Source organism: Pleurodeles waltl, chromosome 11 (genome assembly GCF_031143425.1).
Source record: "Pleurodeles waltl isolate 20211129_DDA chromosome 11, aPleWal1.hap1.20221129, whole genome shotgun sequence".
Lineage (NCBI taxonomy): Eukaryota > Metazoa > Chordata > Amphibia > Caudata > Salamandridae > Pleurodeles > Pleurodeles waltl.
Genome location: NC_090450.1, coordinates 702,507,346 through 702,535,313, shown reverse-complemented (window position 1 = coordinate 702,535,313; position 27,968 = coordinate 702,507,346).

Genomic DNA, 27,968 nt, shown 5'->3' with positions numbered 1-27,968 from the left:
TCTCTTCCAGCCAGATGGACAAAGTTTTTGCCCAGCTATGGCTTTTCTGAGACAGCATCCCTGTCTGGCATTTCCATCACTACAAATAGGTTCAGTGGACAATTCCCACTGCTCTAAACTAAAACTTACTGATAGAAACTCTGAAAATACATCTTCACATTGTTGCTTAGCTAAAAAACTTAAAACAGGGTGGTTTACATCCCCACAGGGAAGTAACCATATAGTGGATGATAAAGGGAGTAACCAGTCTATTGCAGAGCTACTCTCTACTTATCACCACTTAGACAATAAAGTCTCAACTGGCCAAGGTTAGCCTTATTGTCCTTCGTTTGGGGGGGGTTGTGTGAGAAGGTAGCCTCTTTCTAGCCTTGTTACCCCCACTTTTGGCCTGTTTGTGAGTGTATGTCAGGGTGTTTGTCACTGTTTTCACTGTCTCACTGGGATCCTGATAGCCAGGCCTCAGTGCTCATAGTGAAAACACTATGGGCCTGATTCTAACTTTGGAGGACGGTGTTAAACCGTCCCAAAAGTGGCGGATATACCACCTACCGTATTACGAGTTCCATAGGATATAATGGACTCGTAATACGGTCGGTGGTATATCCGCCACTTTTGGGACGGTTTAACACCGTCCTCCAAAGTTAGAATCAGGCCCTATGTTTTCAGTATGGTTGTTATGTGTCACTGGGATCCTGCTGGTCAGGACCCCAGTGCTCATAGGTTTGTGGCCTATATGTATGTGTCACTGGGACCCTGTCACACAGGGCCCCAGTGCTCATAGGTGTGCATGTGTATGTTCCCTGTGTGGTGCCTAACTGTCTCACTGAGGCTCTGCTAACCAGAACCTCAGTGGTTATGCTCTCTCATTACTTTCAAATTGTCACTAACAGGCTAATGACCAATTTTACCAATTTACATTGGCTTACTGGAACACCCTTATAATTCCCTAGTATATGGTACTGAGGTACCCAGGGTATTGGGGTTCCAGGAGATCCCTATGGGCTGCAGCATTTCTTTTGCCACCCATAGGGAGCTCTGACAATTCTTACACAGGCCTGCCACTGCAGCCTGAGTGAAATAACGTCCACGTTATTTCACAGCCATTTTACACTGCACTTAAGTAACTTATAAGTCACCTATATGTCTAACCTTTACCTGGTAAAGGTTAGGTGCAAAGTTACTTAGTGTGAGGGCACCCTGGCACTAGCCAAGGTGCCCCCACATTGTTCAGATCCAATTCCCTGAACTTTGTGAGTGCGGGGACACCATTACACGCGTGCACTACATATAGGTCACTACCTATATGTAGCTTCACCATGGTAACTCCGAATATGGCCATGTAACATGTCTATGATCATGGAATTGCCCCCTCTATGCCATCCTGGCATAGTTGGCACAATCCCATGATCCCAGTGGTCTGTAGCACAGACCCTGGTACTGCCAAACTGCCCTTCCTGGGGTTTCACTGCAGCTGCTGCTGCTGCCAACCCCTCAGACAGGCAGCTGCCCTCCTGGGGTCCAGCCAGGCCTGGCCCAGGATGGCAGAACAAAGAACGTCCTCTGAGAGAGGGTGTTACACCCTCTCCCTTTGGAAAATGGTGTGAAGGCAGGGGAGGAGTAGCCTCCCCCAGCCTCTGGAAATGCTTTCTTGGGCACAGATGTGCCCAATTCTGCATAAGCCAGTCTACACCGGTTCAGGGACCCCTTAGCCCCTGCTCTGGCGCGAAACTGGACAAAGGAAAGGGGAGTGACCACTCCCCTGACCTGCACCTCCCCTGGGAGGTGTCCAGAGCTCCTCCAGTGTGCTCCAGACCTCTGCCATCTTGGAAACAGAGGTGCTGCTGGCACACTGGACTGCTCTGAGTGGCCAGTGCCACCAGGTGACGTCAGAGACTCCTGCTGATAGGCTCCTTCAGGTGTTAGTAGCCTCTCCTCTCTCCTAGGTAGCCAAACCCTCTTTTCTGGCTATTTAGGGTCTCTGTCTCTGGGGAAACTTCAGATAACGAATGCATGAGCTCAGCCGAGTTCCTCTGCATCTCTCTCTTCACCTTCTGATAAGGAAACGACCGCTGACCGCGCTGGAAGCCTGCAAACCTGCAACATAGTAGCAAAGACGATTACTGCAACTCTGTAACGCTGATCCTGCCGCCTTCTCGACTGTTTTCCTGCTTGTGCATGCTGTGGGGGTAGCCTGCCTCCTCTCTGCACCAGAAGCTCCGAAGAAATCTCCCGTGGGTCGACGGAATCTTCCCCCTGCAACCGCAGGCACCAAAAAGCTGCATTACCGGTCCCTTGGGTCTCCTCTCAGCACGACGAGCGAGGTCCCTCGAATCCAGCGATGCTGTCCAAATGACCCCCACAGTCCAGTGACTCTTCAGCCCAAGTTTGGTGGAGGTAAGTCCTTGCCTCACCTCGCTGGGCTGCATTGCTGGGAACCGCGACTTTGCAGCTACTCCGGCCCCTGTGCACTTCCGGCGGAAATCCTTCGTGCACAGCCAAGCCTGGGTCCACGGCACTCTAACCTACATTGCACGACTTTCTAAGTTGGTCTCCGGCGACGTGGGACTCCTTTGTGCAACTTCGGCAAGCACCGTTTCACGCATCCTCGTAGTGCCTGTTTCTGGCACTTCTGCGGGTGCTACCTGCTTCAGTGAGGGCTCTTTGTCTTGCTCGACGTCCCCTCTCTCTTCAGGTCCAATTTGCGACCTCCTGGTCCCTCCTGGGCCCCAGCAGCGTCCAAAAACGCCAAACGCACGATTTCCGCCTAGCAAGGCTTGTTGGCGTCCTTCCGGCGGGAAAACACTTCTGCACGACTCTCCAAGGCGAGAGGGATCCGTCCACCAAAGGGGAAGTCTCTAGCCCTTTTCGTTCCTGCAGAAACCTCAGCTTCTTCTGTCCAGTCGAAGCTTCTTTGCACCCGCAGCTGGCATTTCCTGGGCATCTGCCCATCTCCGACTTGCTTGTGACTTTTGGACTTGGTCCCCTTGTTCCACAGGTACCCTAGATTGGAAATCCACAATTGTTGCATTGCTGGTTGGTGTCTTTCCTGCATTATTCCTCTAACACGACTCTTTTGTCCTTAGGGGAACTTTAGTGCACTTTGCACTCACTTTTCAGGGTCTTGGGGAGGGTTATTTTTCTAACTCTCACTATTTTCTAATAGTCCCAGCGACCCTCTACAAGGTCACATAGGTTTGGGGTCCATTCGTGGTTCGCATTCCACTTTTGGAGTATATGGTTTGTGTTGCCCCTATCCCTATGTTTCCCCATTGCATCCTATTGTAACTATACATTGTTTGCACTGTTTTCTAAGACTATACTGCATATTTTTGCTATTGTGTATATATATCTTGTGTATATTTCCTATCCTCTCACTGAGGGTACACTCTAAGATACTTTGGCATATTGTCATAAAAATAAAGTACCTTTATTTTTAGTATAACTGTGTATTGTGTTTTCTTATGATATTGTGCATATGACACTAAGTGGTACTGTAGTAGCTTCACACGTCTCCTAGTTCAGCCTAAGCTGCTCTGCTAAGCTACCATTATCTATCAGCCTAAGCTGCTAGACACCCTATACACTAATAAGGGATAACTGGGCCTGGTGCAAGGTGCAAGTACCCCTTGGTACTCACTACAAGCCAGTCCAGCCTCCTACAACTATTGCTCAGAATAATTCACTATTGCTAGTTTTGTTATAATATCTGGTATTCTTTAATGTGTCACTCGGGCAGTGGTCTGTCCTCAGTGTTTCTAAAGCTATAATATGAAAAAATTATATCTAAAATCCACTAACTTTGTTTTTCTTTCAGTTTAGTTGTCTGTGCTGGATAATCCTTGTGATTAATCTTACAGTTGGAGATCAACTAGGTGGGAGTGGGACCTCGCTTCTGATGCCTTCCCTGGTAGCACGCTATCACTACTATTAAGAAGGCACCTTGGGAAGTCCTCCAGTAAGGTGTTGGAAGATTGACAGACGAAGCAGCAAGTACTTCATCTATTCAGGTAAGAGAACTATGGGGTGAAATAAACTACCTTAGTGAGTATGTAACTAACTTTTAGTGCAGATGAGATAGGTAATTGTTTATCTAGTTTTCTATAGGAAATATAGGGAATTGCAACATACCTTCCTAACTGGCATACACAATTTGAGAAGTAGATTAAAAACACAGGCTGGGCGAAAAGGCATCAGTGCAAAGTTGAAGTAAAACACAAAAAAGATTTTTCAGACAAAGTAAATTTGAAAGATATTTTCTTTACTAACATATAAAACTAAACCCACTCTCTTCACCCACAACAGGCTCACCCCTCTCCCACAGGTCTCCCCATCCCCAGCCTATGTCCAAAATAAATAAATGTCCGAAAAGAAAAAAAATGCCTTGCCCAGATACCCACCGTCTCCACACCCAGCAAAACTCCCTCCCACCAAAACACAAAAATTACAAAAAGTGCTAGAAGAGGGCATTCTCAATGAAGGTCTGGAGGCCCCACGGCATATGACTGGCCCTGCTGGCCTACCAGCCACTGGTACTGGGTCTAGGTGGCCTCCTGCTTCTGCCGCCAGAGCCGGGCTGCTATCTCTTGCCAGGTCGGTGGTGATGGGCCAGCAGGAGTAACTTTATCAGGAAAGAAATATAAATTAAAAAGACAAATTGTAAAGTATGTTCTGTGAAAATACTTGTTTTTTAAATTAGATAGTGGCACAATATAAGTAAATTGCTGGTCCCCTACAGCCACTGGAATTTTTGATGTGATTAGGAAAGTCACAGAGACATGATTCTATCAACACAGGCCTCACATAAAAGCACTGATTGGCTGAAAGAAGGCAGCAAAAGAGTTTAAAAAATGATTTATTTTTCTTTTAATGGATTTCTTAAAAAAAAGTAAACCACACGGACACTTTGGGGGTTCTTATGAACATGGTGGTAAACACCGTCGGCCACCGTGGCGACAGTGAACAGAAGACCGCTAGTGGAGGTGAACAGAAACCCCCCCCCATATAAAGATGCCAAAAACAAAATCCGCCAAAATTTCTGCTACCACCAACCACCGCCAGGGCCTTGTCGGCAGAAAGGCTGCACATCCCACCCCTCCACCACCAAGCACACAAATCCCCCACCCTCCAAATAATGATGCACAAATCACTGCGGCGGTTAGTGGATGCCAAACGACCGTTGGCAGTATAGATCGCCACGGCCAGCAACGGGACCCAACAGCCAGAAAAGCACACATTGGCAAGTTTGAAACCCACACACCTGACACACATGCACAACACTATAAAACACGCACAGACACACCTCTCAATCCTTTGCATCACCAATAGAATAAGCCAGACTGACAACACTACACGCAGACACTGAATGCAAAATCACACAACTCACACACCCTACCACACAACAGCACCCTCACCAATATCCACACAACACACCACCCACAACACACACCATGGCACCCCCTTAGCACCCACGCTTCACAGAAAGGCAGTTAAGAAAATGGTGGATGAGATACTCAAGGTCGAGCCACAAATCTTGGGGCACAGGTCCAGCACACAACCATTGCCAGGAAGATGGAGTTATGGCAGACTATAGTGAACAAGGTCAACGCAGTGGGAAACCATCCAGGCATGAGGGACGACATCTGCAAGAGATGGAATGACCTGCGCAGGAAGGTGAGGTCAATATCATCTAAGCACAACATCGCTGTCCAGAAGACTGAGGGAGGACACCAGAATACACCGACTGCGAGGAAAAGGTACTGGCCATCCTGCACCCTGAGGGCCTCACTGGACTCACTGGAGGAATGGTCTCGGGTAAGTCATCTACAATTACCCCATATCCATCACACCTGTAATTCATGCACCAGCTCACCCCTCCAACTCCCACCAGGATAACACCCCACCCTAGCCTCAATCACCACATCCAGGTACCTTGCATGCCCACATACCCACCAACAGGCCCACATCCCTCCCCCTGTGCACAGCCACCCACCCCTGCAAGGTATCACAGTGGCACTACACTACCCACAATGCACCACCACAGCCCATGCAAAATGCAATGGTAACCCCACAAAAGGTCCCTGCATGGCCCAACAGGGGGAAAAACTTCACAAAACAGGGCAGAGCTGTGCATCCTCATCCAAATTATTAAATGTAACATACATGTCCATGCCACCCCCCCACAGGCACCACCACCCATGCCACCCTGACGGAAAGGCCAAGGAGTGCCAGCGCACCACATGGAGACAGAGGCACCACTCAGGACACTGGAGAGGGAACTGTGGACACTGAGGAATACCCTGCCCCGTCACACAGGCCTGGACTGTTCCCCTCCGGCAGCCCCACCCAGGACACCACTGACACCCCTTCCACCCAGCCACCAACATTTGCACATGCCAAACCACCCCACACCAGTGTATCCAGGCAACAGACTGGTGGAACACAAGTACAGAGGCCACAGCCTCCACCTACCAACAGGCAGGATGATGATGGCCCCAGTACAAGTGGTACCGCCACACCTGTGCAGGGGACACAGGCACAGGGGTCAAGGCCCAGTGGGAGGGTATCAGTGGCCCATGGGGGAGGCCAAAGGATGAATGCTGCAGCCTAGGAGGTGATCTCTGAGGTCCTGGGAGCATACCACCATACCCAAGACAGGATGGTCCAGATCCTGGCCACCCTGGAGCAGAGTCAAAGGCTGCAGATAGCCCAACACCAAGAGACCATGGAGCAGTGGAAACAACTCAATGCCACCATGGCCACTATTGCAGGGGTGCTGCAGCACCACCACCCAACCCAGGCTGAGACCCCCACAAACCAGGATGCCCCTACCACTGACCACAACACAGACCAGCCCTCAACCTCAGCAGCAGCAACTGGACTGGGGTCACTGTCTAAGGACACACAGGAGACCAGCACTCCTACCCGTAAAGCCCAGCACCAGGCGCTCAAAGGTCCCTCTGACCCAGATATGGCACTGGAACACCTGCCAAGACCAAGGCACTCTCAAAGAAGTGACTTTGACATGAACTGTCCCCCAAGTGTGCCACTGTGCTACCATCCTCAATGGCCAATAGCAACTCAACAACTTGCAAGGTACAGATGGACCTATACCCACTGCCACCAATTGGCCAGCCCGTGTAGCCAGTATGGACATCCACCATCAGCCGACTCCCTATCACTGTAATGTGCACCAATGCAATCCTGACAAAAAATAAAACACATGTACACCAATTCCTAGGTCCCCTGTCATTATGTTGAATCAATTGTAAGTGTGAATGTATTTGCCAGTTAAATTCAATAATCAGACTTTTATTGCAGGATTGGCACCCCACGCACAGCATTGTGTGGAGTAAACAGAAATGTAAACCATGTTGGCTATCATGGCACGTGGCACCTTAAATTCATGTAACAGTGTCAATGACTACAGACTCCACATCCCCATAGTGAATAAGTCACACTGACATTATGCAGTACAGACAACATCATCAGTGAACAGAACCTCATAGTCACTGGAAGTATAGTTGGATCAGTTGGTTCCTGGAGTGAACATCTTCCCCCTCTTCGTCATCACCATCACTCTCATCCCCTCTCAGAGGAAGCAGGTCTGGATATACAGCACCCTCCTCCTCCAGTACGGGGATAGATTTCCTCACAGCCACGTTGTGCAGCATGCAGCAAGCCACCACTATTCTACACACCTTCTCAGGGCCATAGCACAGAGATACCCAAGAGAGATGGAGGCAACGGAATCTAGCCTTCAGGAGACCTATAGGGCCAGATGTAGCAAACGATAGCGACTCGCAAACGGGCCGAATCGCAATTTGCGACAGTGCAAAATCGGAAATGGGATGCAAAAAGCCCATTTCCGACTCGCAAAAAGCGATGGGACCCGTTTGCGAGTCGCATCCGGTGCGACCCCATTTTGCGACCCGCAAATTGCAAGTCGCAATTTGCGAGTCGCAACCCATATGCAATTGCAACTCGCAAATTGCGACTAGTCGCAAAAAGCCCAGTTTGCATGTCCCATTTACCACTAACTCAGAGCAGGTGGTAACCATTACCAAAGTATAAAAGGGGACCCAGAAGGCATCTGGCTTACTCAAGATGGCGGAGATATACGTGATAGCAGTGAGGAGGAGAGTCTACGCAGCCCAGCAGAGGAGGAGGAGGGGCCACAGACAGGAGAAGATATATAGAACCAGGCAGACTCTTTTTCAGCAAACTGAAGAGGAGATCTATGACAAATACCGCCTTAGCAGCGCAGCCATTCTAGAATTAATAGATTTACTGAAACCACAGCTAGAACACAAGACTCTGCGTGGCTGCGCCATCCCTAAGCATGTGCAAGTACTATGCGCACTGCACCTCTTGGCCTCAGGGAGCTATCAGGGGGGTCATTGCCGTGGCAGGTGGGGTATCCCAAAGTGCAGTGTCAAGGTTCCTCAGGGCATTCCTAGATGCCTTAGTCACGCACATGTCTCACTTCATATACTTACCAAGGAATGAGGCAGAAATTAACAGCACCAAGCTGGACTTTTACCGCATTGCCCACTTTCCTCATGTCATAGGGTGTGTAGATGGGACACACATTCAAATATGCCCCCCTGCTAATCTGGAACACATTTTCCGCAACAGGAAGTGTACCCACTCACTCAACATACAGGTTGTTTGTGATGCCCATTATGTCATCACGGACATCGTAGCTAAGTTTCCTGGCAGTACCCATGACTCATACATTTTTAGGCATAGTGGGATACATCAACGCCTGGAACGTGGGGAATTTGGAGACGGTTACCTCCTAGGTAGAGCCACAGACACTTGCAGACATACACACAGGTCACTGTGCACGACAATCTGGACTTCCTAACCGTGTACTTTTGTGCCCAACAGGTGACAGTGCATATGCTCTCAGGCCTTGGATCATGACTCCGTTTTTAACACCCAGAACTGAATCAGAGAGGCAATACAACAGTGCGCATAAGAGGACCAGGAACCTGATCGAGCGCACCTTCGGACTGCTGAAGGCAAGATTCAGATGCCTCCACCGCAGTGGAGGCGCCCTCCAATACACCCCCATTACCGCTTTCAAAATTGTGGTCGCATGCGCCATCCTCCACAACATAGCCACCCGACGTGGGCTACCTCTCACCCCTGCAGACCCAGATCCTGATGATGAAGAGCAAGAACAACCACATCGCCATCATGGGGATAGGAGTCTAGCTAATGAAGGCAGACTGAGACGGGACCACATTGCAACGCAATATTTTGGACGGTACGTGTCAACTCCCACCATACTCACCTATTAACCATTTGTTAAGTGGAACAAAAATAACTGTTTTATTAATGTCATGAAGAAACTATATACAAGTTGAAATTGTCCATGGGCAGGAAAATGCCAACCAGTCATGTGGCACATTAACGCCATGTGCCACATTAATCTGTCCTGGCTGTTATCTATGATCTCCTGCCCCTCCTGCCAGCCTGGCTGGTCCCTGCTGCGTCCATGGTGCTGTGCCTACCACTCCTCAGCACCCTACTGTCAGTGGCAGAGACACTGCTCACTGTTGAGCCCTCCTCACTGTCTTGGGGTGTTTCCCCGGTGGCCCTCGACATCTCCAGTGTCTCCATAAGTTCAACTATGTGGGTGAGACGTCCCAGGCCCCTGGCAACATCCCCAGCAAAATGGCCCATCTCTATTTGCAGGCCAACTGTCCTCCTCGACAGGCCTGTTGTATTGATGGCTAGCCTGCCGATCGATGTGGCCATCCTGTCCAGTCTTAGCATTATCTGGCGATCTCTGCGCCGCCCAGCCTCTGCCTGGCCCAGCAGTCCGGCCGCCAGTTCCCTGATGGCAAGGGCAATGTCCCCAGTGTTCTGGCACATCTGGTCCATGCGTCTGTTGAGGTGCTGCATGCTTGCATGGTTGTCTCTAACAAAGCGGTGCAGCACACCACTAATCCTGCCCAATGTTCTGTTCTGCAGGCGCTGACCCCGCAGCAGATGTGCCTCACTGCTGGTTGGAGGAAGTATCCCGGATCCAGATGGTCTTGCCCTGCGCCGCCTGCGCAGCGGTGGCTGCCCTGTGCTCACACCTGTATCCTCCCTGCCTGTTGCTGGGGCAGCTCCTGGCGTGATTGTTGCAGCAGGCGTTACCACTGCAGGAATGCTGCTGACTGTGCAGGTGGGGGTGCTGGCGGGTCCTGGGGTGTCCTCCTGGGCCTGGGTGGTTGGGGTGTTGGGGGTGTCTTGCTGGAGACCTGTGGGACATGGGGAACACACTGTCAGTGTCTAGTATCTATTGCACAATTCCTAATAAACATTTGCCTTTGAACTGCCTCTTTGACTACATTTCCCATAATGCATCATTCTGGCTTTTTCTACCCTGAAATGGAGCTAATTTGGTTGTGCATGCACCTGTGTACATGGTGGGTGGGGTATGACATTGATAGGGGTACAGGCTTATCACATGGTACTCACCGGTTGATGTGCTGGGCTCTGAGGTGTCCAGGTCCCCAAATCCACACACTGCCTCCTGCTCAAATGTTTCCTCAACCCTTTCTTCCAGGGGTGTGGGTGGTGGCACAGATGATTGTCCCCCTCCAGTGCCTCTCATCTCCCGGAGCCTTTCGGCCACCCTCTCCTTGGTCCGGGAGCGGAGGTCATACCACCTCTTCTTTATGTCCTCAATTGTCCTGTGGCTCACACCCAGGGAATTAATTTTTTCTTGCATTTCCTGCCAGAGTTTCTTTTTGGTTGCCTCAGGAACAGTGAGGGCTGCTCTCCCAAAGAGCTCTTCATGGTGCTGACAGCCTTCCTCAGTCAGCACCTCCAGCTCCCTCTCAGAAAATTTGATTTTTCTTTTTCGTGGGGTTCCCTCCATGGCTGCTGCTGCTTGTTCAGTGTGAAGACTGGCAGTTATAAAAGGGTGTGGTCCTGCCTCCTCCCAGGTGTATTTGTTAACTTCCTGGCTGTGATGTCATCATCATGTGCCAGGAAGTGTTTCCAGAGTGTTCTGGTATGCTTTCTGGAGTGTTCTGCTGCACCTGCAAGCAATTTTGAAGGTAATCGCAATTTGCGACACCCACTCGCTAATTGCGAGTTCGTTTTTTGCACACTCGCAAACAGCGACCTCGCAAACTGCGGACTCGCACACAGCGTTGCGAGTCCGGCTGCGAGTCGCAAAATCGGATCGCTTTTTTTTCTGACATTCCAATTTGCGACTCGCATTTTGCGAGTCGCATCAACTCGCAAAATGCGAGTCGCAATTTTTATTTTTGCTACATCTGGCCCATAGTGCGCTCTATCACCCTCCTAGTATGTCCATGGGCCTCATTGTAATTCCTCTCTGCATCTGTCTTAGGATTCCTCACTGGTGTCAGGAGCCAATGCATGTTGGGGTAGCCAGAATCACCTGCAAAAGTGGGCGAAACAGGACTGTAACAAACTAGCATCAGTTGCAGACAGCCTGGCTGTCAGCTATGAACAGAAAAGGTGTTTAAACACACTCACCTATGAGCCATCCTCTGTCCCCTTGTAGTTGTTCCATCATGTGTGGCACACTGCTGTTCCTCAGGACAAATGAATCATGGACTGATCCAGGGAACATGGCATTCACATGTGAAATGTACTGGTCTGCGGTACACACCAATTGTATGTTCATTGAGTGGAAGTTCTTCCTGTTTCTGTACATCTGTTCACTTACTCTTGGGGGGATGAGAGCTATGTGGGTGCCATTGATGGAAGTTATCACACGGGGAATGTTGGCAAAGGTATAAAAGTCTGACTTGATGGCAGGGACTTCAGCCCTTTGGGGAAACTTCACATATGTTTGCAGGTGTAGTACAAATGCATCCAGGAATTTGGACAGGATAAGGCTAAACATTGGCTGTGAGAACCCTGCACCCATGCCCACTGTCACCTGAAATGAGCCCGTGGCCAGGAAATGGAGTACAGAGAGCACTTGCACTTCAGTAGGGATGGCATGCTGATTCCAATTTACCAGTCTCAGTAGAGGTTCCAGTAATGCACAAAGTTCATGGACAGTAACACGAGTGAGTCTGTAGTTGATAATCATGTGATGTTCCATCATGGTCTCCAACTCAACAAGAGGTCTGTACATAGATAGGGCCCTCCTTCGCCACATGGGTCTGTACCTAGGAGGAGTGGAGAACACATGTGAGGGACACACATTCATTTACACAACCTGTTGTGTATAAAACACTGCTGTACAACATGTAGGTTACACATGAGCATTGTAGGATGTACAACTGGAGTGACATGTTTGAACTGATACTTCTGGACTGTTGTAGTCCAGCGAATGAGGGCTGGGGTCGATAGGGCCTGCATGGGGCCCATGACCAGGAAATATCTGCTTAGTACTTGTAAAATGGCAGCCCCCTGCCGTCCAGATAAGTAGCAGTGGAAGTGACCTCATACCGCTAGTGGTTGTTGTAATGGCGTAAGGCGGTGTTCACCGCCGTGCACCCATTCATTGGTTAACATGGTTGTCAGTGGGGAATATGGGCCTATCATGATCGCCGCCGGCTGTGACGGTGCACACTGCCGCGGAGCGTACGCCATTTCGTCACCCCAGGTTCACTTGACTCCCGGATTCCATGCATGGAAGTACTCTACTGAGTGTGCTGCTGTGTCCTGACTCTGGTTACTCAAATGGCAAGAGTCACAGGAGAAAGGGCCCCGGCCTTCACCACGGAGGAGCTGGAGAAGCTAGTGGACGGGGTCCTACCCCGTATGCAAAGTTATATGGGCGACAAGAAGTGCAGGTGAGTAGGCGGATGGCGTGCATGGATGTGTCTGATGGTGGTGGATGCCTATATGCATGTGTGCATGATTTGTAACTGCACAGGCGTTGAATGTTTGACAATCAGCGTGAGTGAGGTGGTGGAATGATGTGGTTAAGTGTCCGTCCCATAGGGGACGTATAGCCAGCGGTATCAAATGGGCATTGTCTGACCTCTGTGTTACTTTTCTGTGTGTCTCCTACAGGTCAGCGCCCATCAGAAGAGGGGACTCTGGCAGGCCATCGCCAGGAAGGTGCGGTTGCTGGGGGTCTACAACCGGAGGAGTACCCACTGCAGGAAGCGGTGGGAGGACCTGCGGTGCTAGGCCAGGAAGAACTGCGAGGCCCAGCTAGGGAAGTCCTCCCAATCAGGAAGGGGTGCCCGTCAGGCCCTAACCCCCTAATGCGCCGCATTCTGGCAGTGGCATATCCAGACTTGTTTGGGCGCTTGAAGGCTGCACAGCAGACACAAGGGGGTGAGTACCAAGACCATTTTATGCCTCCTTGATAGATGTCTGAGGGTGCTGTAGTATGTATGCTGTCTAATGGCAGGGACTGTGACTGGTGTCTTACAGCAATACGGCACCCATGGGCAATTAGATGTCTAGGGGCAGGTCTGCAGTTCCTCAGGTCCTTCTGTAATGTGGGAGATGGTTGTATGCTAGAGTTGTGGCCACTAGTCAGGGGCATAGGCATGACTATTGCTGTAGGTGCTGCGCGTTGGTGTATTAGTTGGGTGGGAGTATGAGTGAACCAAATATGTACATCCATTCTGGTGTTAACATAGTTCTCTCCTGTTTTGTCTCCCCGCCTCTGTACTCTTGTTTTGTCTGTGTATATCAGCATTATCTGACAAGGGAGCATTGGCACCGGCGAGTGGGGATGCAGCGGCCCACGGTTCCAAGGAGGCAGAGTCGACAGAAGCCAAGGGGACCAGTGGGTTGGAGGGCAAGGGGAGTACCATGGGGGGAGACTACTACCACTGGAGGTAGTGACTCTGATACCTCCTCCGATGGGAGCTCCCTGGGGGTGGCGGACCCTAATGGGCCCACCCAATCTTTGACAGCTTCCGCCAACCCCATACCATCACCGCCCTCCCAGTTGCTCCCCACCCAGTTGCCTGTGCCCGCTGACCCAGAAGGGTGGGCGTCTCCTTCGCCCCAGGCACCCCATCCCTAGCCCCAGTCAGCCCTGCTGCCCTCACGGAGGAGGCTATTGACTTCCTGAGGACCATCTCTGTAGGGCAGACAACCATCGTGAATGCCATCCAGGAGCTAGCATCCCAGATGCAGAAGTGCAATGCATACATGGAAGGCATTCAGAGTGCCATGTCTGGCCTACAGAGATCTTTTCAGGCTCTGGCCTCCTCTTTGACGGCAGCCAGTGTCCCTGGTTCTTTCGTCCCCCCTCCAACCACCTCTACCTCTTCCAGAACTCCACTCCCTTCACCCATCCCAAGCACACGTTCAGACAGCTATGCACACACCTCAACACACAAAAAACATACAGAGAAGCACAAGTACCACACTTCCCACCACATACACACAGCCAACATACAAAGGCACATACAACAACATCCACTTCCCCCAGTGTGTCCACCCTTCCTGAATCCCTGTGTGTCACCTCTACATGCACACTCACAAGCACTGCACCCTCAGTTACTGTTGCTGGCCCCATTCTTGCAGTCACCACAACATCAGACATCCAGTCATGCTCCCTAGACACCACACTTGCACTCACCACAACAACTCTGAGTGACACTTGCAGCACACTCACCGAACTTGCAGACACCCAGACAACATCCATTTACACTGGCACCCTGTCTTGTCCCACTGTGTCCACCCCCCTCCTCCCAAGACACTCAAACATTCCCAGACACCCACCCAACACACATCCACCACACCTCAGCATACTGTACAGGCACCTGCATCCAAGTCAAGCACATCTACACCTGGTACAACCACTTCCTCTACCTCCACTCCCACACCTTCCTCCATGTCCACCCCGACTGCCCCTAAAACACTTTTCCTGTCCTGTGTTGACCTTTTCGAACCCACTGGCCCACCCTGTCTCGTCCCTAAACGTGCCCACCTTCTTGCTCTGTCCACTCCTTCTGCGTCCAAGTCTGCCCCTGTCCGTCCTTCCCATTCCCGTGCCCCTTCCCCAGTGAGCAAAAGCCCCGTGCTGGCAATGGTCCATCTGCCACCCCTCGGTCCAAGCCCGTTCCCCCACTTCCACGGCTAAACCCATACCTTAGGGGAAACGAATGTGAGACTACTGTTAGTCATTCAATGATCAGCAAGCAGGTGTCCCTTCACGGCCATTGCAATGCGGGGTTCGCAAACCTGGCCTGTTTCCTGAAGGGTACTCCTGTCTCTTTGATTAGACCAGCATTTCATGTACTTTCCAATGCAGTTATGTGGTATTGAGCGATCAAAGCTGTTGTGGTATGCGACTGGGAATTGCCTACACAATTTCGGTCGTTACGTCTTGTGGACATGTTTTATTCCCCCCCACACGGGAGATAAAGGTATCAGAAATGTGGCCTCACATTGATACTATTAATGTAAATTATGACAAGCTGAGCAGACTAAAGGCGCTACTGTTTCAAAAACAGGTCGCGTTGACATCCGCTAAGGAGACGTATGTTCTCCAGATTGTGAGATCATCGGCCGAGATACAATCCCTATTAAATACCAACTTCCCCAAGCACTTTGGTGAGCTGGTATCCAGAATTTTCAACGCCTCGAGCACTACTGGGATTGTCCATTTCTTTAAGGCTGTTGGGTCAGGATTTGTGTCAGTCTTCCAGACTATCTTCGGAGTCATCCTTTCGGCCATCCATTCACTATTTTCAAGTGTGTTTGGTGGCTTTCCTGTAATTGTGGCATTAATTGGCAGAATACTGCTGCTATTTTTTCTGATTCGCAGTGGTTGTTTCTTTACAGCTACACAGAGCGATGGAGCCGCTGCCACCAGCACAACTGTGCCGTGAACACATGGTTCAGATCTTCGATGCTTCCTTGCTGGAGGAACTAGAGTGGACTTGGTCCTTGTCGTTTCGGCCACTCCTCTGGTGCGTGCAGTCTGTCTTTCGCTGCATATAGTGGTTCTTTGAACATTTGCCAACAGTGTATCTTGCCGTCTTGCCAGTGCCTCCTGTGGACCAAGAACTGCTGATGTCCCCGATGAGGGTTCATACACAATCGTGCCCCATAAGACTAAGGCTGATCCACGAGGCCACTTATGAACACTCCGTGTTGACTGAGTTGGCTCTTCATTCTACGGAAAATGGCACTAATGCAGGTGGACCTGCACAAGAGACTATAGCTCACTTTTGCTCTGTGAAACCATCTGCCCAGGTGATCGATCTTACATCAGATGATTTGGCCTCATTTTTTGATGATTTTTTAGTTGGTGACTTCGGAGCTACTCTTTAAGATCATGACTATAGTTCCCCAAAACAATGATTGGATTTTTTTTTTTTTTTTTTACCAAGCTAAATCTCACAGTATGATTCTTACTTTGGCCTGCTGTGCTTGTCATGGTTGACATTTAAGTCTCTTTTGTATGTTTTTAGACATTTAATTTTAACTATGTTTTTTAACTTTTGTTTTTATGCTTCGCTTTTAGTCCTGAGCAGTTTTTTAGCTTTTGGATTCCCTCACCTCCGGTGGCATCCAGTAATGGCGTCATACTTGTTACGGCAATGGGGAGGGTGTAGTGAATCCTAGTTTATTTTAATGGGATTACAGGAGTTAGCTTAGCCTTTGGCTTGCAGACTTGTGCCCCCGTCACCTAGTGACTTTTAACCTACTTAGCTTGCTCTGTCTTAGCCCATTTATTTAATTAATTCTTCTAAGATGGCTGCCTTGTTTATAGTTAGGCCATTTTGTTTAGCTTTATGTTATCAGTGCCACCGTGCTAAGGTGTCAACTCCTGTGACAAAGACAAAAAAACTGTAGGTGTTCACATTAGGTACTTTCCCTCTTCACGCTTTTGAGGGAATTGTTTATATTAATTACCGTCCCAAGCATGCAGTGTTATCTATTGTTTGGGAGCAACCTATGTCAGGGGTTCAAGCAGAACTGTATAAATACATCACACTTTAGACAGATCGCTGCTATCGATGCTGCACGTCGCCTCGACGCTGACCTGGACTTTGTGTTACTACGGAGTCTGAGCTCAAGACCTCATTTTAAGGTAACGAGGGTCGGCGGCTCCTTCCAGGGACATGGCATTGGCAGATCAGGTTTAACATACCTCGCTCTCCCCTAGGTAGCAGGTTAGGCCTATTATGATAGGGTACTAGGACATATTATACACTCTATGTCTTCTTATCTTACTGCAAGATGGTGGGGGGTCTTCATAATCATGACTCTTGTCTTTACAACTCTATTTCTTGCACTGTTCATTATCCTAATCATAGCAGCCCATGCGATTTACCGTAGATTGCAGATTGTGTTAAATAAAAACCTTTAAAACCTTACTGCATCTTCGTTATTGCCTGTGTTTGGTTGAGATATGATGTATCTGTGAGAAAGGGGTAATCTCCGTTTAACCACGACACTCCCTGAGATGTCATACTTCTGTGTCCATGTGTAAAGGCTGCCACAAATCACCTTTAACTGTTTGGGTTCCTGGTGAGGTATTGCTAGTGAGCCGGAAGGGTTGGGACTACAGTTACAACTTGTTGTAGGATAGGCACAGTCACCTACAAACATAAGTACTGTCATCCTTGAACCAGCAGTCTTGCCCAGAGCAAGAGTCCAACTACGACACCTCCACCTCCCAAACGTAAGACTAAGCCTGCCCTCCCAGACGTAAGTCCTCACCCCGCCACCCCCTGCCCCTGTTCCCTGAGGTGCCTGGCTGCCCCATTGATGTCCCTTTATGGGGAGTACCATGTGCACATGTGGGAGTCAAGTTCGGGCCATTTGGGCACATCAGCCTTTTTGTGTTGGACTGGCCAATGGCCTCTTTTGGACAATCTGCTATTACATTTGTAATAAAGTTTGTGTGCCCAGTGTTGGTGTTGGCACACTCTGGATACATGGTTCATCATTTCATTGTGGGGGGGTGTTGTGCACATGTGGGTACTTTGGGCAGGTTGTCTTGGCCTTGTGCCGGGTAAGTACCTCTTGCTCAGGTGTGTATGGCTTGTGATGTTGTGAGGGGTTGGGGGTGCGTTGCGGGGTGGGTGGAATGGGTGGGTATGTAACTGTGCCCTTTCTTCCCTTGTTTGGTAGGTTGCGGTACTTACCGTCTTCGCCTTCGTCTGCGGTCACGGTCGTGGAGGTATATGGCAAGGAGCAGGACTGGCATGATTTCCAATTCTCTCTCCATGTCTGCTTCGGCGTGTTATGTGTGTCTCCTGTAAGTGTTTCCTTTTATGTGGTTCGTTTCCACCAGGCTTTGAGTGGCGGTGGTTCCTGCCTCGGAACTGAGGGCGGTCTTGTGCTTCATTATTTGTTGGGCGGGTAGGGCCTTTCCGTCTGCCTGTGGGTGGCCTCTTCCATCATTGTCGGCACTCCTCAGCTGGGGTGAGTGGTTTTCAGGCCTCCTGTTTTTCATGTGCTTCATTATTTGGTGGTCCAGACCGCCGGCTTGTTGGCGGTAGTTATCGCCACCGCCGGCGGTGCGATCTTTCCCACTGTGTTCAGAATGAGGGCCTTAGTGCCTTTTCGAAAAAAAATAAGTCTGATCAATGAGCAAGGCATCATCCACTATAGAGTACAACTATTCTTTTCTTGTGCTAAATGACTGAAGGTGTGCTAGCTAGTGCATCAGGTACAAATTTGCTACTCTCTGCAGTCTGTAGCTGGGGCAGCTGCTATGGACAAAAAATTATCTTTGATTCCAATGTCCCTCCTCTTCTCCAAATGCATTTCAATCCTACCCTGACTCCAAAGAGGCAAATAATAATGTGTCACACACATCATGGATAACATGCCAATAATAGATATCCTGTCTGCCGTAAGTAGACAGTGGGAAAAACGATGCACTGCATTACATGGAAAAGAACAAGTTATATAGATTTTATTGGACACGTTCATCACAGAGTATCCCATCTGCAAAACACAAAGTCACAGATACTTAATGCCACTTTATTTCCTGGCCTCTCCCTCAAACCTAAATTATTTCAATCAAACACATTTGCTTGGCAGTAAGGGAAGGAAACTTGGCTAAATTTGCTGCAGCAGGGTAAGGTACAGGGAAAAGGCCGGGCAGGTATGGTAGAGGTTTTCCTACAGAATAGTGGAGGGAGGGTCACTGATGATGTGGCTAGGCTTAGGCTTAGTCAGCCACTGTAGCTGAAACCGAAAGCTGATGAATGACAAAAGGAAAAAATCTGAATAGGCATAAATCCATTATAGAAGCCATATGAACCACTTGTCCTGTAACATGTGCCACATGCCAAAAATATTTTTTTCAATGTTTTTGGTAGGCTGGGACGGAACTTAGGAACGAATAAAGGAGTGCGGTAATAAGGAGGTGACGGAGTAGGCACTGGGATGGAAGGGAAAGACACCTTGTTTTCATTTTGGTTTGCAATCCATTGAAAGCTTTGTAAATGTCACATTAACAGAAGCAGATACACATTGCACAGCCAACACTGCAATGCTGAATTGAACCATGTTGCATTTATGTGGGGTCATGGCCCATGGGTCGCAAAATGCCATGGGCAGGAAGGTCATGGGTGATAAGGGGTGGGATCAGCCTCACTTTTTTTTTTTTAAACAATTTTTATTAATTTTTTATATCAGATATACAATACAAGCAATTGTCTCACATCATTACAGGATCATATCTATCTGGTTAATGCAACTTAGAAACAACCAAACCCCCCCAGTTGCACACCTATCGAAACATTTGTTACATTCATTACATTCAGTAATTATTTCCTTCTGCTTTACTCAGATTATTATATTTTTGTCGCAGCTCGGGGAGGTCCTGATTGTGGCCATTGTGGTGCTCCGGTTCCTATTTAATCGTGCCTTGGGGATGGTTGAGTGCATTCTCACATGTGTACGTAGTAGGTAGATGGAAGATATATCTGGTTCTTGTCCATTACCTTCCCCTATGCTCCGGCAATATTGCCCTTGTTCTAATTAGCCGCAGGATTGGGAGGTGTGGGGGATTACGCCCGTTGACTACTTTCTTGTCCTGATGGGCTCCCATTATATTATTTCTAATAGGGGTCCTGTTGTATTCGTCTTATGAGTTCTGCGGCCCCATTCATGGAGGTTTATTATAGTTTTTTGTCTCGAGCTTAGTTACTAGTGTTTCCCAGATGTCGCACCCCGTATGGGTCTGGCCATCCCGTGTCAGTTTTTTAAGCACCTGGTATTCTGTGCGGGCCCAACGAAGTGTGAGGGTATGCCAGGACTTCTGGTCAGGGGCATTTGACGCTTTCCAGTGCATTGTTATCAATCTTTTATACATCACGTAGGACAGGTCTACAAACTTGTACAAGTGTCTGTGTTTTTTTGCTCCGGACCTCACACCCAGCAAACAAGATCTGGGGTCCCTTGTCAGCTCAAGCCCCATCCGTGCTGAAGTCTCCTTCACCACCTTTTCCCATTCTGATAGCACCTGTGGACAGTCCCAGACCATATGGTAAAAGTGAGCCGATGGTTCCAGGCATCTGGGGCACGTCGGGGTCGTGCCCGGATACATCCGCTTTAATCTGGCCGGTGACAGGTACGTTTGGTGTATAAAGTTGAACTGGGTGTAACAGAATCTTGGGTTCCTTGAAACAGCCCGTGCATAAGACAGTGCTTTCGGCCAGTCTTCTAGGGGGATCGGGACAGGGAGGACAGAGTTCCATCTCTCCCTGGCCCTCTCCAAATAGGGTTCCGGGAGTTTACTGAGTATCTTGTACAAGCTTGATATTGCTTTGGTTTGTGCGTCGCCTTGCAGAATATGATGTATTATGGGAGAGGTCTCTGGTTCTAAGGTGCCTGCTCTCCATATTTTCTTAATTGCGTGGCATATTGCGTAATATGCTAAGAATTGGCCAGAGTTCACTGCAGTGAGGGCCTGGATGGCTTCGAACGACATTAGTTTGCCGTGCTCGAAACAGTCTCCCACTATCTGTACCCATGCCTCTGACCATATCGACAATGATTGCGGCTCAGACATATGTCGTCCCGGGAGACAATTCAGCAGGACTAGCGGGGTGTATGGGAGTGCTCCGTGTCCCTTCTGGACATATTTCCCCCAGCAAGCATGCGCCGCGGCTAGCAATGGGTTAATGGATTCACTTTTGGGATGCTTGTTGGACAGCCATGACATCAGTTGGGTTCCTTTTAGCCGTGTCTGCAACCATACAGACTCGGCTGTCGCTGGTCTGTGGAACCAAAGCTGTATCCACTGTAGCTGTGCCGCTGCATAATAGAGTTCAAAGTTGGGGGCTCCCATTCCACCCGATTCCACAGGTCGTTGCAATGTGGTTAATGACACACGCGCTCTCCCGCCGCCCCATATGAGCTGTAACAGTGTTGTGTTCAGGTCCCTGAAAAAGCTCGTGAAAGGATGAGCGGCAGAGCCGCAAAATAGTATAACAGCCTAGGCAGGATCAGCATATTCGCGACCGCCACTCTGCCTGATGGCGAGAGCGGCAATTTGTTCCAAAAACGTAGAGAGCCCTTCATAGAAGCTAATGCTCTCCCCAGATTTCCGTCTCTAAGGCCCACTGTGCTGTGATATATGTGAACCCCTAGGTATTTAAATGTTTCGAAGCACCATTTTAGGCGTCCGCTCGGGGCCTCTCCCTGTTTCCCTGGTGGCCATCTAATCAGTGGGAACACACACGATTTATCCCAGTTTACTGCTAAGCCAGATAACGATCCAAATTCGTCTAGGAGTGTCATTATGGAAGGCAATGTCTCCGTGCCCTTCCGGGTGTATATTAGAGCATCGTCAGCATATAACGATATTATGTGGTGTGTTCCGTACCTATATATACCCCAATCATTTGCCATGGATCGTACTTTAACCGCTAATGGCTCCATGGCTATAGCGAATAATAGTGGGGAAAGGGGGCAACCCTGTCTCGTGCCCCTAGAGATTGGAAAGCTATCAGAGATCATTCCCCCTGTTTTCACTCTAGCGCTTGGGCTTGAGTATAGTGTGCGGACCCAACGCACATAGTTAGGGCCTATTCCCATCTGTCTCATTGTGGCTAGAAGGAAGTCCCACTCCAATGTGTCGAACGCCTTTTCAATTTCCAGTGAAAGCACCATTTCTTTATATGCATCAGGGGGAGCGTCTCCTATTACGCTTAGGAGCCTGCGGATGTTTAAGAAGGTGTTACGCTTCGGAATAAAGCCGTTTTGGTCGTCATGGATTAAGGTGTGTATGATTGGGGCGAGTCTGTTGGCCAGTATTTTACCCAATATTTTGCAATCTAAGTTTAGTAGCGACAGTGTTCTATAAGATTTAACATCCGGAGGATCCCGCCCCGGTTTGGGGAGTACCACTATCATGGCCTCTCTCTGGGATGGGGGCAATAGTTCAGTAGCCCACGCCTCCTCAAATACTCTCAGTAGATGGGGCTTCAGGCGGGACGAGTATGCAGAGTAGTATTCTATTGGCAGGCCATCTATACCCGGCGATTTATTCCTGGGCATCTGCGCTAGAGCTAAATCTATTTCCCCTGTTGTGAGAGGGGCTTCAAGTGTGTCCCTATCTATTTGGGATAGCTGCGGCAAGAGGGAGTCTCACAAGAAAGACTCAAGTTGTGTAGTTGTGCATGAGGTGCGTTTGGAATATAAATTTCCGTAGTACTCTTTGAACGTTCTATTTATCTCTACTTGTGTAGTGACAGTGGTGCGATTGTCAATCCTAATAGCACCTATGGGAGAATGTTGTCTATCTTCCCGCAGTAACCATGCCAGCATTTTCCCTGATCTGTCACCTTCCGATTGCAGGCGTGTTAAGTGATATTTGTAATCGTGGCATCGAAGTCTGCTATCTGCTTCGTTGTATTTTGTGCGGGCTGCTTTTAGTGCTGCGTATGGGATTTCCCCCCTTGCCACTGCCATTTCCGCTATTCTTAGTTCCTTTTCTAGTTTAGCGATTTCGACATTCAGAGTACGCCTCACTCCCCAGCTTACGGAAAGACACTGGCCTCTAACCACCGCTTTGTGGGCGTCCCACTCTACCGCCCGTGAATTTGCAGTAAGGTCATTTGTTTCCCAATACTGGCGTAGTGTGGTGCTCAATGTGTCTACAAATGCCGGGTCTTGAAGTGCTTCTACTTGCAAGCGCCATGTGGAGATGCCCTGTTGGCTCTTGCCCCAGTTTAATGTTGCTCTCAGCGGTGAGTGGTCTGAAAGTGTCTTTGCTAGGTACTCTGACCCATTTATCAGGTCAGTTATGTCCTGCGTACCCCATATTATATCTATTCTAGTATATGTTTTATGCAGGGGAGAATAGAATGAGTATTCCCTCTGGTGGGGGTGTCTTATGCGCCATATGTCATATAGTCTCATATCACCCGCCCAGTGTTGCAGTGGACCTATATTGCTCCTCTTCGTCTTCGGGTCCCCTTGCGGGCTAGTTCTATCCATAGCAGGGTCAGGCATACTATTGAAGTCCCCTCCCCATATAGCCGGGGCTGATGGATTTGCTAACAATGCCGGCGTAAGTGTGCCCAGAAATCCCGCTGTGCTACCGTTTGGGTCGTATATGCCAACCACTGAAAGTTGTTTGCCATCTAACTGGCCTTCCACCGCTACGAATCTGCCTCCTGAGTCTATTTTATGTGCCGTTTGGTGAAATGGGACACCTCCTGCAATCCATATCAACACTCCCCTTGCAAATGCTGAATATGTTGTGCCTACCAGTTGTCCTCCCCACTTCGCGCGTAACTCCTGCAGATCTGGTTCCGTTAAGTGTGTCTCTTGGAGAATGGCGATGTGTATTCCCAGTCGCTTAAGGCGAGCATAGATTTGAGATCTTTTACTCAGTGTGCCCATTCCCCTCACGTTCCATGTCATTATGTCATACTGGTTACTGTTGCTTTTAATGTGTGGTACCATGAGGGGTTATGGAGTGAATCTATCCTTGCGCCTCCGCCTTGGTCTGCGGGCTTTCCCCTTGCTGCTCCTCTGATAACTCAGCCTGCTGTGTTCGCATTTCGCATTGGTTTCGCTTGTTCGTAATGTGACTAAGCTGTACAAGTTGGCTAGCGTAATTCTGCCCTCCCCCCCAATTAAATCCCCCAGTCTTCTAATAACTAATATTAAACTACTTAACTCGTATTTGTATAGAAAAACCTGTATCCTTCTGGATATCCGTGGTGGTGTTATCATGATGGTCTAATGCGGCTCATTTGTAGGGCTCGCATCAGACCGCAGACTGTGTCTGCAATTGTTTGTGTGCGCCCCCGAGGCGTGGGGTCCCCTCAACCCCTCCCTCCCCCCATACCATTCACCCCCCCGGGACATCCATAGTTCTATGCAAAAGATACACTTTATTTAGGAGGAAGTTCTTGCTTCGGGGTCTCGCGACGTTTCGGGGTCCTCCATATCGACCAGCCATGATTCCTCCGGGTTCTGTAGTGGATTAAATGCTGTAGGTCAAGTCAGAGATCCTCCGCTGTTCTGGGGGTGACCCTCGGTCCTTTCGGATCCCCCGTTATAGTAGAGTCAGAGCTTGCCGTGTCCGAGTCTATGTTGATCTCAGGGGTCTCCCTTATCATTTCAAAGTTATTTTGTGTCAGCAGGGGGGTGTCCTTCAGCACTTTTGCTCTTTCCTCAGCTGTTTGTTGAGCAGATGGTTGAACCTTGGTGTGCCTCTTGGATCGCTTCCTTGACGTCGGTAGCGACCACTCATCTCCCCTCCCCTCTTCGTCGCACATGTGTGCAAGTCCTTTATCATGTAGCCATGTCCAGACATCTTCAGGGGAGGTGAATATGTGCGTGCGGTCTTCTGATATCACTCTCAGTTTGGCTGGGAACAGTAAAGCATATTTAATGCCATGTTCGCGCAGACGTTGTTTAACCTTTACATAAGAGTTACGTTTTCTTTGCACCTCTTGAGTGAAATCTGGCTAGGCGTTGATGGTTGATTCCTCGTATTTGTATGGGCCTTTGTTGCGAAACTGTTGTAGAATCGCATCGCGGTCCCTGAAATTTAAGAATCTGGCAATCAGTGGCCTGGGGGGTTGCCCCGGTTGTGGAGGCCTACCCGGGATTGTACCCTTTCGACTGTGAAGAACTTAGATGGGGCCCCGCTTAACACCTCCTTGATTAGCCATTGTTCTAAAGTTATTTCCATACTTTGCTGCTGCATATTTTCGGGGAACCCCAGAAAACGGATGTTGTTTCGGCGCGATCTGCTTTCGGCCTCTTCCGCCCTTCTCCATAGCGCCTTCAGCTCCGCGTCCAAGCGTTGAATCTGTTTCTGGTTGTCCTGAGCCATAGGAGACAGTTCGGCCAACCCCTCCTCTGCTGTTTTGACTCTTTCTGACAGTTTGCGATGGTCCACCCTGAGTAGGTTCAAGTCTTGCGATACTGCATCTATTCTATTTTCCAAGGACGTTTTAGTGTCCATGATCGCCTGCAGTACCTTCTCTAGTTGCGCAGATTGGGTAATGAGTGTGCTCTCCAGTGATTGTAGGGTCGGATTTGTTTGTTGGTCAGTGGGCGCTGTTCCATGCGATACACGGTCTTGATTCTTAGCTGATTTGAGCCTGCCCGCCATTGTGTACATTCAAGGGAGGTCTGGTGGGGTGTGGCAGAGCTTTTCTGGAGGTTTACAGCGGGCCGCCCTATAGTCTCTTTGCACTTATTCAGTGAACCTGTCTCTGTTTTCACCCGTTCTGCGTAGGGGGGGATGAGCTTTAACCGAGCCTTGTGTGTATTCTTAGGCTTCCTAGGGCTTACTCCCGTCTGCCCACAGGGTCCTGCAGGGGGTCCCCAGGCCAATCATGCAGCCCCACTTATTTATTGATAGGGTTATCCCATGAGTGATAACTTATACATGTTTAGCTGTAGCCCAGTGTTATTGCAGCGCATCGAATCAATATCAATCTTGGTGGGCACTTGGTATCCAGCAGAGGCGTGGTTGCCTAAGGGGCCGTGTGCCGGTATCAGTGGACTTCTGGGGTAGGCGCCTGTGCGGCCGCGTTCCAGGGCCCTCAGCGTATTAATGGGGGACGAGCTGCCCGGCGCGACCTGGGGCTGCCTATACTGCTCCCTGCCCCTGCCAGCCTCACCTCCACACCTCTTGGTCTATCGTGACTTGTACTGCCCTGGGGGGGGGGAGTACCAGTACTAACGGGGGTTCTCTGCACCATCCCGCTCGGGCGGGATCGGGAGCGGGGAGGAGGAAGGGGAGCGGAAACAGGAGAAGGGGCGCAGGGCCGGCCACCCTATTTCTCTCTTTCTAGGGCGTAAGCCGCAGCACACCTCCCGAGCCCCCTCTTACCGCCGTATTATGTGTGAGGCCGGGTTGTCTTGAAGTCGGCCAAGGGACCGGGCCCACGGGCGCCCGCTCCCTCCTGGCCCACGAACAAAATGTTCAGGAGGCGCGATCTCTCCTATCCCGGCGCTATTTTGTCCGGCCTGCAGGGGGGCCGTGAGGCGCCTCGGTTTCCCAGTAAGTTTGTTTGTTATTGCTCTGTTTTTCTTTGCTTTTACGTCGATTTCGGGACCTCGGGGCTCCGGGCGGACTGCCCCGCCCAATCCCTCAGCATCGTGTCCTGAGGTTTACTCTGCGGCACAGAGAGCCCCGAGATGTCGGCCCTGCCGGGAGTTGCAAGCCCCCGCACCCGGGTGCTCCCGGCGCCTTGCGCGTCCTTTAAGGCCGTATAATGGCCGGCGCTCTTCGCTCCGGCGTCCGATCTCCGGATCGGAAGCTCCTTTCACGGTAGCCCAGGGCTCCAGCGAGACGCGCTAGTGTCCTGGAGGCCGTTCCTGCGCCCCCGATCGCTAGCTTCGCCTCGGGGGACGCCCTACAGGATATTCGCGGCGAGTCCGGGATGGAGAGCGCTCGCTAGCAGTCCATCCCGGTCGCCATCTTAGCTCCGCCGGGATCAGCCTCACTTAACAAATACAGTGGATATACTAATAATTGTCAGTAATCAGCAATATGACTTACCACTGCCCAACCCTGCTGCCACAGAGACTCCCCCTTCAAGTGCTGCTGTGTCATCTGGTACACTGGTGCTGGCCCTGGCACTAGTGGTCTGTCCGACTAGAAAAAACATTACACGTTTTAGATGCAAGATACACCTCCCCGTTTTTTTTTTTTTTTTTACGCAATACAACCGCATTACATGACTACAGTTCAGTTTGCAGTATCTTCTCTCCCATCTAAAATATTACTTTGGGCATTTTGTTGGTTAACAGTGTTAGAAAAGCCAAGAGTAAAGCTAACTGTAATGGAGGGGCAGAGATATGATGATGACTGTGAGTCATTTGAAGTGCAATGAAGGGGTAGAACAAATATGGGTTATGAAGGACATATGGTTCTGGTTGGAAAATGCAATGAGACATTCCTCATAGTACTTTCCGGCCATGGTGCACTGTCATTGAAACTGCTGGGATACTGACTAATACATACAATACACCACAACATTGGGGTGGCACCATAATCATGGCAACTCTCGTCATTTAAGCAAGAGCAAGTAATAGAAACTCTGCAATCTTCACAGCAGACTACCTAATCTATTGTTTTAGGCTTACAGTCCCGTCCACAGGGTATATAAATTAGGGGAGAGGGAAAGCTTAATAACCAAGCAGAAGAAAGCTTAAGCTACAGATTAGTACAGACAGGAGGACGCCAGCTACAGAAACAAGTAATATAGAAAAAAGGATAATGCAGGGAGAGATAACAAGAATAAACATTAAATTTAAATAGAACAAAGAGAATTTGAAAAAAATTCACAGTATAAGAGAAAAGAGGAAAAAATATTCTAATAGGGGAGGTAAAAGTTTGATAAATAAATAATATTAAAAAGAACTTACTGGTGCTAGCAGAGCCGGGCACTAGTGATGATACCCTCCTCAGCCCGACCCTCTGATGCCCTCTTCTTGCCCTTTGGTGCTGATGTAAAACATAAAGAGGAAAAGAAAAATAGATTAGCAGTACAGATAATACCCTAGAAAATATTTTGACAGGCAAAGGCAAACACAGTAATATATTGCAATTGCAC